Below are 14,593 nucleotides of genomic sequence, written 5' to 3' on the forward strand. Positions count from 1 at the left end.
TCCATGCAGAAAATCTGATCCTCGTACTTGTGGCTGCCACCTGATGTTACTGTAATCCACTTCCCAAGTCTCATACTTATCTGCATGGCAAAACCTAGATTGCATGTGGACCCCTAAGTATACACGAGTCAGGGAAATGTGTTTGGTTTTTATCTTGCCAGCTTCCTTAGTACAAAAAAGCCTGCTTGATTATTAGAGTAAGAGTGGGATGACCCAGTCTGGCACAGAATAGATTTTGAAGTGTGTAAAGCCAATGTCACAAACTCAGAGGCCTACAGAGATTGGGCATATAGACCAAAAAAGCGAAGCTGCCTGAGATTAGTACCACAGAGTATAGCAGAATTATGGTGCACTAAACATGTTTGCCCTATTAGAGGCATTCACACTGACAAATTGTGAGGCCCTCTGCAGGCCAACAAAACACACCTCCAAGTCCAATTCAGTCCTCTGGCCCCTAGTTTGCATCCACTGATCCTGAGCCTGGATTTCTAACCTGGGAAAGACATCCAAGAACGGACTTTGGAGATCCTTGTACTTCTTGAAACATTTTGTCTCTAAGTACATATGTGTATTTTTCCATAGTCCATGTTACTTATTAAAGATCCATGACCCTCCCAAAAAGGAAGTTGCATTTGTTGAAATCATCATCAGCTACCATGCTAAAGTTTTACAATTATTTTTATGTTTTTTATTTGGTTGTTACAAAGTAGTTTTTCTATTATGGTTATATAATTGCAGAATTTCTTACTTGATAAAATATCTCATAGGAAAAAGATATTTTATAATATTACCAATAATAATTAAAATAATAATAGTAATACCAGCCAATATCTATGGAACCCTTAATGCAGCGGTCCCCAACCTTTTTGGCACCAGGGACCAGTTTCATGGAAGACAATTTTTCCATGGTTAAACAGGGGCTGGTGGGAGGGCACATTAGATAATCACGAGAAGCACGCAACCTAGATCCCTTGCATGCGGGGTTCACAATAGGGTTCACACCCCCATGAGAATCTAAGGCCACTGCTGATCTGACAGGAGGTGGAACTCAGGCAGTGATGCAAGTGATGCGGAGTGGCTGTAAATACAGATGAAGCTCCACTCACTCACTCACTGCTTACCTCCTGCTGTGAGGCCCAATTCCTAACAGGCTGCGGACTGGGTTGGGAACCCCTGCCTTAATGTATACCAGGCACAGCACTAAAATTTTTGAACACATTAGCTCTTTTGATTGACATGACAGCAAGATACTATATGTATATTTCCCTGTCTATGAATAAAACTTAGAGAAGTTAAACAATCTGTGTGGGGTCACACTACTTATAGGGGATAGAACTTAGATTTAAATTCAAGCTGTCTAACTTATCTAAAGCTTGTGAGCATAACTATGACTGTACTGTTCTATGATATTTGGTACTAAATTTGTGATAATGACAGCAGAGGTAATTGGCATTTTCCTGTTTATCTTCATAGCATGGTAAACAGGTAGGGACTCTAACTTGCCTTACATGCTGTAATTGATTAATGGAAGATCTGGAGCTAGAGCCCCAGTCTGTTGTGGGTCCTGTCCTCATTCTTCTATACCTAACTTTTGAAAGTATTATTCTTATTTAAAAGCTTTTTTTAAAACAAAACTCAAGGAGTAAACATCAATAAAATAGCAACAACAAAATCTTGTTAGTTTTATCACACTAGGAATCTCGCCAGATAAGCCATGTTTGGCAACACCAGGTTTATATGAGTCACTCTCTCGGAGACTGCATTCTTTAATTTGGTTGCTCCGCTTGAGAGTTTTAATTTCCTATTGTTCTTTAATCATTTGTGGATGCTTTTAATTAAGAGGCCTCAGAATTTTCACAAGTGAGGTCTATTATCCAACCTCTTTTTATAAAAATAAGATATGAAAATTAGATTTAAACATTGAGTTTGTGGCATAATCACCAAAAAGTAAGGAGTGGTTTTTATTTCTCAAATCTGCTTTTGTAATATCTCTCCTATTGATTATTCCCTCAAGTATTGCCACTATTGCCAATTTTTAAAACTTGTTTTAGATTAATGAAGATTTTGGAAAGACATATATCTAAATCCCCTCACATATAAAAATAGTCTAACTTAAACCACACTTAAATCAACAAAATAAAAAGGCTGTTTGTATTCACTAGATCTCTCACTGTGGACTTTTAGATGTGAATATCCTCCTTCATTTATATTTTTTCTAATTTAATTTAAAAATAGAATCTATTTTTATTGTCAGGTTTCTGCCATCCTACCCGTCCCCCAAATAAAATCCTATGTTTATTTTCCCGAGGCCTCTGTGATCAAACTTACTTAAATGGAAGTTTTGAAAATAAACCAGTTAATTGATACCATTTGCAGCAGCACTATGATAGTTCCATATGGCTTTTTTGGTAATACCAGCTGCCTCATTATAAGCTGTCATTGCAAAACCTCTTGATTAAAACCCAAATATCCCACAGGTAAAACAATATTGCTTTCATTCCTTCAAAATCTACATTTGCAGTGGCAGAAATATGAGACCCATGTTTGTGTGAAGGTCATTGTGTGCAGAATGTGCTGATTCCAAGCATTTGTTTGAGAGAGATTTATTTAGTAGATGTTAAAAGCTGGCCTACTTGAAACCTGTTTTCCTCTGTATTTTTAGGGTCAATGTTTAAAATAATTTTATACTAATAGTATATTCTTTACTTTCTGCATGTTCCATGTATAAATGAAAACACTAGGTCATGTGTAGATTAACCACAGAATTTTAATAGAAAATAATATTTTCAGAGGTAGACCTCTGTGGACACTGAGTAACTGTGGGTACTTATTTTCCAAATGGCTGAGCATAATTTTTCCCCACCATATAAATCTCTAGAGAAATCTTATTAAAACCTATCACACATTTTCCTGCAATCTTAAACAGGATATATGTGATACAATTAAGCCCTTTTATAATAACTCAGGGTCATCATTATGGATATCAGTTAGAATGCTGGACTAGAAGCCACCATCATCTCACTTGGATCACTGCAATAGCTTCCTAACTCGTTTCCCAGCATCTACACATGCCCCATTCCAATTCTTTCTCCTCCACACAGCTGCTGGAGTGACCTTTAAAACAGAGAAATCTGATCATTTCAGGAACCTGCTTTTTAAAACCTTCAATGGCTTCCTATTTCTCTTAAGATGAAATCTAAAATTTATAATGTATCCTCTAAAGGCCTCCACTCCACCCACCTTCCTCTAGACTCCTAAATTTGTTTCAGATCCTTTACAGGACTTTGGACCTGAAACACTAGGACCAAGCTAGTGTGGTAGAATGCAAATGCTTCACAGAATTTTCCCATCTCAATACATAAAATAATGCACAAAACACAATTTTTTTAAATCATCAACCACAAAGAAAAACATCACCAATAGTAACCAAAAAAGAAAACAGGCAAGGAAAGAAACAAAAGAGTCACAGTAGACAAAGTCATGAAAATGCTCACCTAATATTTCCAAACAGAGTAAAGGAAATAGCTGCTGACTTGAGAAGAAATAAGTGAAATGGAGGATTTAGATGTGGATACCTGTATTTCTCTATTCCTTTTCCTAATTTAATTTTAAAGTGAAGATTTCCATTCTGTTTAGTTTATACTCTTCCCCTTCCCCCCACATACAAAAAAAACCCTAAGTTTATTTTCCTAAACAAGACAAAAGGAAACAGCCATATACACTTCCTTTAAAAATGTAAGTGAAAGAAACAGAACACAAAGAACTCATCCTAGAAGAAAATAGAATTCTATAAAAAGGAAACTTCATTTCATTTTGCTATCAAGCAACTTAGTAGATCACAAAGAGCTTCACAAAATGAGTTAAGGACAACTGCAGATCAAGAAAAAGGAGAAACAGCATCACAGAGCCATGGCACAAATCCTCACTTCAAGGCCCTTGGCACTGTTTTAGTGGTTAATAAAAAAAGATTAATTATCTCTGAAAAAAAGGCAGCAGCCCCAGTCAGGGGCTTATAGATAAAATCCCCATCTCCCTGGGATGGAGCACATGTGGGAAGGGGCAGCTGTGAGTGCAGCTTCAGCAGACTTAAACGTTCCTGCCTGCCAGCTCTAAAGAGAGCAGCAGATCTCCCAGCATAGCATTCGAGCTCTGTTAGGGGACTGCCTCCTCAAGTGGGTCCCTGACCACCATGTCTCCTGACTGGGAGACACCTCCCAGCAGGGGCCGGCAGACACCTCATACAGGAGAGCTCCGGCTGGCATCTGGTGGGTGCCCCTCCGGGACGAAGCTTCCAGAGGAAGGAACAGGGCGCAATCTTTGCTGTTCTGCAGCCTCCGCTGGTGATACATAGGCAAACAGGGTCTGAAGTGGACCTCCAACAAACTCCAGCAGACCTGCAGCAGCGGGGTCTAACTGTCAGAAGGAAAATTAACAAACAGAAAGGAATACCTTCAACATCAATGAAAAGGACATCTACTCAGAAACCCCATGCAAAGTTCACCAACATCAAAGACCAAAGGTAGATAAATCCACAAATACTGGGAGAAACCAGCGCAAAAAGGCTGAAAATTCCAAAAACCAGAATATCTCTTCTCCTCCAAAGGATCACAGCTCCTCACCAGCAAGGGAATAAAACTGGATGGAGAATGAGTTTGACAAATTGCCAGAAGTAGGCTTCAGAAGGTGGGTAATAACAACTTCCTCCGAGCTAAAGGAGCATGTTCTAACCCAATGCAAGGAAGCTAAGAACCATTGAAAAAAAGTTAGAGGAAATGCTAACTAGAATAACCAGTTTAGAGAACATAAATGACCTGATGGAACTGAATAACACAGCAAGAGAACTTCATAAAGCATACACAAGTATCCATGGCCGAATTGATCAAGTGGAAGAACAGATATCAGAGATTGAAGATTAAGTTAATGAAATAAAGCAAGAAGACAAGATTAGAGAAAAAAGAATGAAAAGGAATGAACAAAGCCTCCAAGAAATATGGGACAATGTGAAAAGACCAAACCTATGTTTGATTGGTGTACCTGAAAGTGACCGGGAGAATGGAACAGAGTTGGAAAACACTTCAGGATATAATCCAGGAGAACTTCCCCAACCTAGCAAGACAGGCCAGCCTTCAAATTCAGGAAATGAAGAGAACACCACAAAGATACTCCTCGAGAAGAACAACCCCGAGACACATAATTGTCAGATTCACCAAGGTTGAAATGAAGGAAAAAATGTTAAGGGCAGCCAGAGAGAAAGGTCAGGTTACCCACAAAAGGAAACCCATCAGACTAACAGCAGATCTCTCTGCAGAAACCCTACAAGCCAGAATAGAGTGGGAGCCAATATACAACATTCTTAAAGAAAAGAATTTTCAACCCAGAATTTCATATGCAGCCAAACTAACCTTCATAAGCAAAGGAGAAATAAAATCCTTTACAGACAAGCAAATGCTGAGAGATTTTGTCACCACTAGGCCTGCCTTACAAGAGCTCCTAATGGAGGCACTAAACATGGAAAGTAACAACTGGTACCAGCAACTGCAAAAACATATCAAATTCTAAAGACTATCGACACTATAAAGAAATTGCATCAACTAACGGGCAAAATAACCAGCTAGCATCATAAGGACAGGGTCAGATTCACACATAACAGTATTAACTTGAAATGTAAAGAGGCTAAATGCCCCAGTTAAAAGACACAGACTGGCAAATTGGATGAAGAGTCAAGACCCATCAGTGTGCTGTATTCAGGAGACCATCTCACAGGCAAAGACACACATAGGCTCAAAATAAAGGGATGGAGGAATATTTACCAAGCAAACACAAAGCAAAAAAAAAAAAAAAAAAAAAAGCAGTGATTGCAATCCTAGTCTCTGATAAAACAGACTTAAAACCAACAAAGATCAAAAGAGAGAAGGGCATTACATAATGGTAAAGGGATCAATGCAAAAAGAAGAGCTAACTCTCCTAAATATATATACACCCAATACAGGAGTGCCCAGATTCATAAAGCGAGTTCTTAGAGATGTACAAAGAGACGTACACTCAAGCACAATAATAGTGGGAGACTTTAACACCCCACTGTCAATATTAGATCAACGAGACAGAAGATTAACAAGGATATTCTGGACTTCAACTCAGCTCTGGACTAAGTGGACCTAACAGACATCTACAGAACTCTCCACCCCAAATCAACAGAATATACATTCTTCTCAGCACCACATTGCACTTATTCTAAAATTGACCACATAATTAGAAGTAAAACACTCCTCAGCATATGCAAAAGAATGGAAATCTTAACAAACAGTCTCTCAGACCACAGTGCAATCAAATTAGAACTCAAGATTAAGAAACTCACTCAAAACCGCACAACTACATGGAAACTGAACAGTGTGCTCCTGAATTACTACAGGGTAAATAATAAAATTAAGGCAGAAATAAATAAGTTATTGAAACCATTGAGAACAAAGACACAACGTACCAGAATCTCTGGGACATAGCTAAAGCAGTGTTTAGAGAGAAATTTATAGCCCGAAATGCCCACAAGAGAAAGCAAGAAAGATCTAAAGTCGACACCCTAGCATCACAATTAAAAGAACTAGAGAAGCAAGAGCACACAAATTCAAAAGCTACCAGATGGCAAGAAATAACTAAGATCTGAGCAGAAATGAAGGAGATAGAGACACAAAAAACTCTTCAAAAAATCAATGAATCCAGAAGCTGGTTTTTTGAAAAGATCAAAAAAATAGACTGCTAGCCAGACTAACAAAGAAGAAAAGAGAGAAGAATCAAATAGATGCAATAAAAAATGATAAAGGCGATATCACCACTGATCCCACAGAAATACAAACTACCATCAGAGAATACTCTAAACACCTCTACACAAATAAACTAGAAAGTTTAGAAGAAATGGATACATTTCTGGACACATACACCCTCCCAAGACTAAACCAGGAAGAAGTCAAATCCCTGAATAGACTAATAACAAGTTCTGAAATTGAGGCAGTAATAGCCTATCAACCAAAAAAAAAGCCCAGAAGCAGACAGATTCACAGACAAATTCCACCAGAGGTACAAAGCAGAGCTGGTACCATTCTTTCTGAAATGATTCTAAACAACAGAAAAAGAGGGAGTCCTCTCTAACTCATTTTATGAGGCCAGCATCATCCTGATTCTGAAACCTGGCAGAGACACAACAAAAACAGAAAATTTCTGGCCAATATCCCTGGTGAACATCGATGCAAAAAATCCTCAAAAAAATACTGGCAAACTGAATCCAGCAGCACATCAAAAAGCTTATCTACCATGATCGAGTCAGCTTCATCCCTGGGATGCAAGGCTGGTTCAACATACACAAATCAATAAACATAATCCAGTGCATAAACAGAACCAATGACAAAAACCACATGATTATCTCAATAGATACAGAAAAGGCCTTCAACAAAATTCAACATCCCTTCATGCTAAAAACTCTCAATAAACTAGGTATTGATGGCACATATCTCAAAATAGTAAGAGCTATTTTTTGACAAACCCACAGCCAATATCATACTGAATGGGCAAAAACTGGAAGCATTCCCTTTGAAAACTGGCACAAGACAAGGATGCCGTCTCTCACCACTCCTATTCAACACAACATTGGAAGTTCTAGCCAGGGCAATCAGGCAAGAGAAGGAAACAAAAGGGTATTCAAATAGGAAGAGAGGGAGTCAAATTGTCTCTGTTTGCAGATGACATGATTTTACATTTAGAAAACCCCGTTATCTCAGCCCAAAAACTTCACAAGCTGATCAGCAACTTCAGCAAAGTCTCAGGATACAAAATCTCTGTGCAAAATTACAAGCATTCCTATACACCACTAATAGACAGAGACCCACATCATGAGTGAACTTCCATTCACAACTGCTACAAAGAAAATAAAATACCTAGCAATACAACTTCCAAGGGATATGAAGGACCTCTTGAAGGAGAACTACAAACCACTGCTCAAGGAAATAAGAGAGGACACAAACAAATGGGAAAACATTCCATGCTCATGGATAGGAAGAATCAATATTGTGAAAATGGCCGTAATGCGCAAAGTAATTTACAGATTCAATGCTATGCCCATCAAGCTACCATTGACTTTCTACACAGAATTAGAAAAAAACTACTTTAAATTTCATATGGAACCAAAAAAGAGCCCACATAGCCAAGACAATCCTAAGCAAAAAAAAAACAAAAAACAAACAAAAAAAAAACAACGTTAGAGGCATCACACTACCTAACTTCAAACTGTACTACAAGGCTACAGTAACCACAACAGCATTGTACTGGTACCAAAACAGATATATAGACCAATGGAACAGAACAGAGGCCCCAGAAATAATGCCACAGATCTATAACCTTCTGATTGTTGACAAACCTGACAAAAACAATCAATGGGGAAAAGATTCTCTATTTAATAAATAGTTTTGAGAAAACTGGCTAGCCATATGCAGAAAACTGAAACTGGACCCCTTCCTTACACCTTATACAAAAATTAACTCAAGTTGGATTAAAGACTTAAACGTAAGACCTAAAACCATAAAAACCCTAGAAGAAAACCTAGGCAAAACCAATCAGGACATAGGCATGGGCAAAGACTTCATGACTAAAACACCAAAAGCAATGGCAACAAAAGCCAAAATTGACAAATGAGATCTAATTAAACTAAAGAGCTTTTGCACAGCAAAAGAAACTATCATCAGAGTGAACAGGCAACCTACAGAATGGGAGAAAATTTTTGCAATCTATCCATCTGACAAAGGGCTAATATCCAGAATCTACAAAGAACTTAAACAAATTTAAAAGAAACAAACAATCCCATCAAAAAGTGGGCGAAGGATATGAACAGACACTTCACAAAAGAAGACATTTATGTGGCCAACAAACATGAAAAAACGCTCATCATCACTGGTCATCAGAGAAATGCAAATCAAAACTGCAATGAGATACCATCTCATGCCAGTTAGAATGACAATCCTTAAAAAGTCAGGAAACAACAGATGCTGGAGAGGATGTGGAGAAATAGGAATGCTTTTACACTGTTGGTGGGAGTGTAAATTAGTTCAACCATTGTGGAAGACAGTGTGGCGATTCCTCAAGGATCTAGAACCAGATATATCATTTGACCCAGCAATCCCATTACTGGGTTGTACCCAAAGGATTATAAATCATGCTACTCTAAAGACACATGCACACGTATGTTTATTATGGCATTGTTCACAATAGCAAAGACTTGGAACCAACCCAAATGCCCACCAATGATAGACTGGGTAAATAATATGTGGCACATATACATCATGGAATACTATGCAGCCATTAAAAAGGATGAGTTTATGTCCTTTGCAGGGACATGGAAGAAGCTGGAAACCATCATTCTCAGCAAACTAACACAAGAACAGAAACCAAACACTGCATGTTCTCACTCATAAGTGGGAGTTGAACAATGAGAACACATGGACACAGGGAGAGAAATATCACACACCAGGGCCTGTTTTGGGGGGGTGGGGTGCTAGGGGAGAGATGGCATTAGTAGAAGTCCCTAATGTAAATAACAGGTTGGTGGGCGCAGCAAACTACCATGGCATGTGTATACCTATGTAACCTGCATGTTCTGCACATGGACTCCAGAACTTTAAGTATAATTTAAAAAATATTAATTAAAATGAGGATTTATTAACGATATGCACATACCTTAAATATTATATCTTAAAGTTAAGATATTTAAATGCCATTTATTAGTTAGGGCAGGGTCTTTTGAGTATCGTTTAGTGTTTGGAATTTGATTTTATCTTTCTTTTATAAACTATACCCATAATACAGCATCAGCAATTTCCAGTTTGGATTCCTTAAAGTAGAAAAGGAACTTGATATATGCAAAGCAATAGGATCTTTCTCCCTCTCCTTCTGTGACTTCCACCTTTTTTTTAAGTGACTTGCTTTTCTTGACTCTTTAAAAACATTTTATTTAGATTTCATAGAACAACTCTTTTTTTTACATTCATTTTTATTTACTTTTCCCGTAGCAACCCTATGACCTAACACTGTTATCTCCATTTCATAGATGGAGAAACTCAGACTTTAAAAAGATTACCCTATTTTGTGCACATTGAAGTCTAATAAATGTATTGATAACTGACAACTTGAAGCGAGGTATAGAAAATGCCAAGATATTATTATAGCATAAGATACTAGGTTATTTTTGCATGAAATAACACAACTATGTTTTTATAATCTTTGTAGCCAAGTTTATCTCTAGAAATAAAATTTATAATGGAGATATCATTATCAGTATGATTTTGCATACAATCTCTTAAAACAGATTTCAGAGCAACTAATGATCTAGTCAGAAGGCCTGAATTTTAATTCAGACAAAACCAGTTACTAATTCTATGACCTTGAATAAACTGTCTATTCTCCTTAGGCCTCTGTACATGGAGGAGACTGAATTTAATGGATTCCCCAAGGTCTTTCTAATCTCTAATTTTCTGTTTACAAACTATTTCACAAACTATAAAGCCTTCTGATTAAAATGTATTAGACAATAAACATACTTTTTGTGAAACACATTGCAAAATGCAAAATTATATTGGATTTCCCAGTTTTTAATGAGTTGGGTGAAAATTGAATGTAATAAAAAAGTTCATAATAAAAAAGCTCATAAATGATTCCATTGTTAATAAAAATTATAAATATAAAACATTTCAGAAACATTTTGAAATCAAGCAGCTAAGTTAAAAAAATAAAGCAAAGATAAAAATTTGTTCTTAATGATCTATAACTCTTAAAATCAGTCTGTATACTATCCATCTGTTACACACTGGAATTACTATAAAATTACCCTAACGTGTATTAACAACTAGCAAAAGAGAATCAGAGATTCCTAGGGTGCTTAAATAAGCATTACCAGAAAAGACTCATGTTTCTGTCTGTTGGTCCTTCCACCAGTAGGGTTCATTCTAGACCACAGCAGCAACACCTTTTTCCCTGGCCAATTCATTTTAATCTACTATAAGATTATACATAGCTTTAATCACACCACGTCTCTTTTTAAGGGTTTTTGGTGACTCTGTTGCCTAGATAATTAGGTCATGACCACTTACCCTGATTTTCAAGGCTCTCTCAGGCTGGCCCCTGCCTGTCTTTCCAACCTCATTCCTTATTGTTTCCTTGTATGTGCCTTTCATAGTAGGCTATGTGAACTATTTAATATTTGCTTTCCTAGGACATTCCCTCTTTACCTTGCTCATGTGGTCCTGCTGCAAATATTGCCTTTCCCCTCATCATCCCAGCTTTTCACTCTCTCCATCTTTCCAGACGCAACTCAAATAGCACTCCTCTTACAAAGCCTTCCTTGATCTCCTTAGCCGGAATTTCTCTCTACTGTGGAGTGTAATAGGCCTTTATCTGTGACCCTCATCAGTTCTCCATTCTTGGTAGAGGTTTTTAAGTCTTTGACTTACTGGGTTGGAAATTTGAGTTAGTCAAATGTATTCCTGTATGCTGAATGGCGAATAGTTTATAACACAGTCTTTTATATAGTAAGGCTTTAATTAAATATGCAAAATTATCACTGGTATACACTATTTCTGGGTTCACTTCACCAAATATTTATTAGATACCTACAGTGTGCAAGTCACTTCAGTACGAAGGGTGAGACATAAAAGGATTAGTTAATACAAGACAGATGAACAAAAGAAATGGAATCACTTCTCAGTTCCAAAAACTTGATAAATGAAAATACCACCAAAGAAACCAACAGTCACTCACTCAAGCAAAATGATATTTTTGTTGTCAACTCCAACTGCAGAAGGTGAGAAGGCAGGGATATGAGCCTGTGGAAAGTGAAACTGAATATAAGGAGAGATTACTAGAGTGCATAATTTGAAATGATACTCAAAATTAAAGTTTAATGATAGTATTTGAGAAAAAATAACATAAGTTATGAACCAGGCATGTTTGTATTCAGTCACAGTGAAATTTACAAGAAGAGATTTTCTGTAAAAAGACCAAGGAAAGGCCAAGATTAGAAGATTAGAATGAACAATTACATTGACTTAGGTTGTTTTTCAGTTTATATCATACTAAATGAGTGCACATGCCAGACTTACAAGTCAGCTCTAAAACACAAGTGGTATCAGGGACCAGTATCAAAATGATCAAAAATGATTTTACGATCACTTAAAAACCCACAAATATTTATTGGCCTACAATGTGGTAGGCCTTTTGCTTGGAACTGGGGATACAATAATGAATCACACAGATCCCTAACCTGTGCCTCACTAACATACAATGTCATTCACACACATACACACACACACACACACACACACACACACACACACAGGTTTGTATTCCAAACATATTTTTACAGTTTTCTAATTTTTTGTTTTGATGTAATTGTCAACCAGAATTGGTAATGTTTTGGGTATTGACAGAATTGAGGGCTTGGTGTAGATGGAAGGTGGCAGGTGGGAGTTGGGGGCTGGGGAGGTGAGAGAAAGGTGTCTAGTATGCCCCAAGGATGTATGGTGATACCAGTCACTGAGAGCAAAGGATGGGGAGAGGTGAAAGGATACGTTTCCTGTTGGGTTTGAGCTGCCTTTGAGCCATCTTAGATGTTGAGTAGGTGTTGGATATGGGACTGAAACTAGACAGGGAACTGGAGCCAAACACAGAGGCTCAGAGTAGAAATATAAATGTGGGAGCCATTTAGGTTTGGGTAGTGGTTGAAGCTCTCTTTGAATGAAATGGTGTAAGTAGCTGATTAAGTGTTAGAATGCAAACAGCTAGAATCCATGTTTCAGGTATTAAGTTTTAAACAAATACTAAAACAGCTTTTGAAACTCATATATTTATAGCTTTGCCATGTATTAATGCAATATAAATTTCTTTCCTTTACAGGTGGATGATTGTGGCTTTTCTTTGAATCATCCTAATCAGTTCTTTTGTGAGAGCCAACGTACTCTAAATGGTGGTAAAGACATAAAGAAGGAACCTATCCAACCAGAAACTCCTCAACCCAAACCAAGTGTCCAGAAAACCAAGGATGCATCATCTGCTCTGGCCTCTTTAAATTCCTCTCTGGAAATGGATAGGGAAGGACTAGAGGATTACTTTAGTGAAGATTCTTAGGCAGTTTTGTAACCCTTTTTCCTCAATAGCCTGTTTCCTGCTTTTAAGATTTTGCCTTTGTTGTTGAAAAAGGGTTGCACTCTGTCACCAAGGCTTAGTGCAGTGACACAATTACAGCTGATTGCAGCCTCGACCTTCCCAGCTCAAGTGATCCTCCTACCTCAGCCTCCCAAGTAGTTGGGACCACAGGTGTGCACCCAATATCCAGCTAATTTATTTCATTTTTTTTTTTGTAGAGGTGGGGGTCTCCCTATGTTGCCAAGGCAGATCTCAGACTGCTGGGCTCAAGCGATCCTCACACCTCAACCTCCCAGAGTGCTGGGATTACAGTTGTGAGCCACTGTGCCTGGCCTTTCTTTTTTTAACCTTTTTGTTTAACTTCTCTCTTCACTGCATCCCAATCCATCTACAGGCATGCACACTTATTAGGAAAGCAGGTTTGAGGTAATGAGACTTTCACTATATTTTGCTTTGACAGAAGGAAAGAGGAAGAGTTTCTATTAAAATCTGTCACTTGAGTGATGTCATTTAAGTCCTATTTTAGGAGATAAAAACACCTTTGGGGACTGGTTAAAGTCCCCCAGAAACTACAATAAAGAACAACTTTTGTTTTAACTCTTAATCACTTTGTAATTTTGACTCAATCCTTTTCTGGACCATTTTTGTTAATAAATATCAAAGTGTACATGACAGTGTCTGCGTATAATTGTGAGAGTCTTATGTCGTAACAGATTGGATATTACTTCAGTTTTAAAGTGGTAATTTGGAGTATCCAACACACTGCTGATCACTAATGAAGATTTTAAACTTTTCTTTAACTTTTTTTAAGAGTTGACCTATTTGTGGTTATTCTACATCAGGCACCAGACTCTCCTGAGTGAACTGTGACTTGCGAATTAAAATAAAGTATAGCCAGTTATATTTATTAAGGAATAATAGGGATATTTTATTATGTAAAATAATGGCACGTCTTATCTGCTGCCATTACTCTGGGGACAGGTTCATGAAGAATAGACAATTACCAAGCAAGAAGATTGTACATATAAAATAAAGTGTTTATTTTACCCTCTAACTTCCATACGTTTTTACTTCTGTAGTTGCTGTGAATTACCAAATAGATTTGGTAAATTAATTAACTTCAGCAATGAATAGTGATACTTATAGTAACCCCCTCGTTTCAGTGCCAGCAATGGAATTTAATAAATGTTGTGGATGATTACAGACATACGAGATCAATGCCCTGTTCTCTCTGCCTGCGTTTGTCAAGGGAGTAGGGTGAAGTTGATGATCCCTGGCATGTATGCCTAGTGGAGCAGTGCCATTGTGGATACCCTCGTCTAAATAGTGATTTCCTCCCGGGGCTCTACTCACTCACCAATAGGATTTGGGGTGCTCAGGAAACGCTGTTTGAAACATAGTTCTTCCTCATCTATTACCT

The 14,593-nt window shown here is 37.6% G+C and overlaps 1 pseudogene; it reads left to right on the forward strand.

The window, feature by feature from the left end:
- Positions 1-13,840, forward strand: part of LOC129534463 (DNA primase large subunit-like) — a 278,547-nt pseudogene extending 264,707 nt beyond the window's left edge.
- The last annotated feature ends 753 nt before the right edge of the window (positions 13,841-14,593 follow it).

The sequence above is a fragment of the Gorilla gorilla genome, chromosome 5 (assembly GCF_029281585.2).
Source record: "Gorilla gorilla gorilla isolate KB3781 chromosome 5, NHGRI_mGorGor1-v2.1_pri, whole genome shotgun sequence".
NCBI classification, from domain to species: Eukaryota; Metazoa; Chordata; class Mammalia; order Primates; family Hominidae; genus Gorilla; species Gorilla gorilla.